Below are 2680 nucleotides of genomic sequence, written 5' to 3'. Positions count from 1 at the left end.
GAAGGGCTTCTGGGAGGGGGACCACACACGCCTCCCTCTCAGAGACCCTGCCCGAGCACGTTCCTCACTTCCGCATCCGGGTCTCAGAGACCCTGGGGGTGCCCAGGAGAGCCTGAGCGCGCTCACATCCCCCAGAGCAGCCCGGGACCCACCGGAGTCCAGGTGAGGGTGCCCGGGAGGGCGAGGGACCCCGGGCCCTGGGACAACGGTTTCCGTCCTGGGAGCCCCCTGGGGGTGGCCACACGCGGCCGGTCGAGGTTGGCGGTTGGCGCAGCCAGGTCTGGGGACTCGGGGGTGTGGGGCGAGGCGCGTCCCTCCACATGGCCCAGGCGGGCCCAGGGCCTCCAGGGTCCATGTGGCGGGCGGCTGCGTGGGAGGAGGCCCCGAGGCCACCCGGGTCCCGCAGACGGGGCTGGACCCAGGGCCCCTGCGGTCAGGAGCAGAGGCAGCCCCGGGCCCGCAGGGGGGGAAGCCCACCGCGGTAGGCAGCGTCTGTGACCTTCCCGTGGGCTCCCAGGACGCAGGGCCTTGCGGGGCGGGGCGGACCTGGGCTGAGGCGGCCCGGGCCCTGCGGGAGTCCCGGTGAGCATCCGGGTCCCACCGCACCGCAGCGGGAAGCCGCACAGGCCACGTGCCTCTGCTGTCCTCCACGAGGGGCCCCGTGGCGGGGGGCCATGCGGGGTGTCCTGACTGCACAGCCGGGGCTGGGAAGGGCGGTGGTAAGGAGCTGGGCCTCTCCTCAGCATGGAGGGCAGAGCAGCTTCCGAGAGTCCCGCTCAGCTCGCTGCCGGGGATGGGACGACCCCAGACCCCCACAGAGCCACCCCGCAGGACTCGGGAGGGGGACACGCGGGACATTACCTGACCTCCGCAGGCGGGTCTGAGAGTCTGGGGGTGGCTGTGAGGATGGGGACCCCGTCAGCACAGGGCGGGGCCAGCGCCTGCCAGAGCAGATGGGGGGCCACGTGTGAGGATGACCACACCCCCTTCCTCCCTTCCGCTTCCAGTCCAGGTCTCAGAGCCTCTGGGGCAGTGATGGCGAACCTACGACACGCGTGTCAGAGGGGACAGGCGAACTCATTTTTTTTGGTTGATTTTTTTTCTTAAATGGCATTTAAATATATAAAATAAATATCAAAAATATAAATCTTTGTTTTACTATGGTTGCAAATATCAAAAATTTTCTATATGTGACAGGGCACCAGAACTAAGTTAGGGTGTTTCAAAATGCTGACACGCCGAGCTCAAAAGGTTCGCAATCACTGCTCTGGCGGTTCAGTGGAGGGAGTAGCACCCCATCTCGGCAGATGGTGGGCCAGGGACCCTGGAAGCTAGACCAGAGTCAGTCCTGGTCTCAGAGACTCTGGGGGTTCAGTAGAGGGAGTAGCACCCCATCTAGGCAGATGGTGGGCCAGGGAACCTGGAGCTAGACCAGAGTCAGTCCTGGCCTCAGAGACTCTGGGGGTTCAGTAGAGGATGTAGGACCCCATCTACGCAGATGGTGCACCAGGGACCCTGGAAGCTAGACCAGAGTCAGTCCTGGTCTCAGAGACTCTGAGGGTTCAGTAGAGGGAGTAGGTCCCCATCTAGGCAGATGGTGGGCCAGGGACCCTGGAGCTAGACCAGAGTCAGTCCTGGTCTCAGAGACTCTGGGGGTTCAGTAGAGGATGTAGGACCCCATCTAAGCAGATGGTGCACCAGGGACCCTGGAAGCTAGACCAGAGTCAGTCCTGGTCTCAGAGACTCTGAGGGTTCAGTAGAGGGAGTAGGTCCCCATCTAGGCAGATGGTGGGCCAGGGACCCTGGAGCTAGACCAGAGTCAGTCCTGGTCTCAGAGACTCTGGGGGTTCAGTAGAGGTAGGAGGACCCCATCTAGGCAGATGGTGGGCCAGGGACCCTGGAGCTAGACCAGAGTCAGTCCTGGTCTCAGAGACTCTGGGGGTTCAGTAGAGGGAGTAGGTCCCCATCTAGGCAGATGGTGGGCCAGGGACCCTGGAGCTAGACCAGAGTCAGTCCTGGTCTCAGAGACTCTGGGGGTTCGGTAGAGGGAGTAGGACCCCATCTACGCAGATGGTGTGCCACAGACCTGCCAGAGTCAAGGTGAGGACCCTGAGGGAGGACGGAGGGACCCTGGAAACCAAACCAGAGTCAGTGCTGGGATCCCGCTGGAGGATGACCACACACAGCATGCGCTGACTTGCACAGCCGGGTCGGTACCAGGACCAATACTTGAGAACAGCAGAGGGTGGGCCCAGGGCCCTCCACAGTCCATCTGGCAGGCCTCATGGAGGATGATCGTAGAGGGCATTTTCTCATTGGTGCATCTGGGTCTGACAGTCTGGGGCTTGGGTATAAAGAGCAGGACCTCACATCAGCAGAGGGTGGGGCCAGCACCTGCCAGAGTCAAGGGAGGATCCTAAGGGAGAACTGAGGGAACCTTGGATCCCACCACAGTGGGAACCCCACAGAAGCCCACACCTGCTTTCAGCCCTGGGTTTTCTGGAATCGCTTGCCTATGGCTTCTCCCGCTCCCTTGCTCTCAGGAATATGAAAGAGGTGGGGCCTTACACAAAGGGTGAGGCATATGGACAGCAGAGCCAGGACACTCGGGCACTGCAAGTGCCCAAGCTATTGACCATGCGGGAGGAAGGAGGGGGAGATTGTCCTCCAGAACATATGT

The sequence above is a fragment of the Myotis lucifugus genome, unplaced genomic scaffold (assembly GCF_000147115.1).
Source record: "Myotis lucifugus unplaced genomic scaffold, Myoluc2.0 scaffold_40, whole genome shotgun sequence".
Taxonomy (NCBI): Eukaryota; Metazoa; Chordata; class Mammalia; order Chiroptera; family Vespertilionidae; genus Myotis; species Myotis lucifugus.
This window is presented reverse-complemented; position numbering follows the sequence as displayed.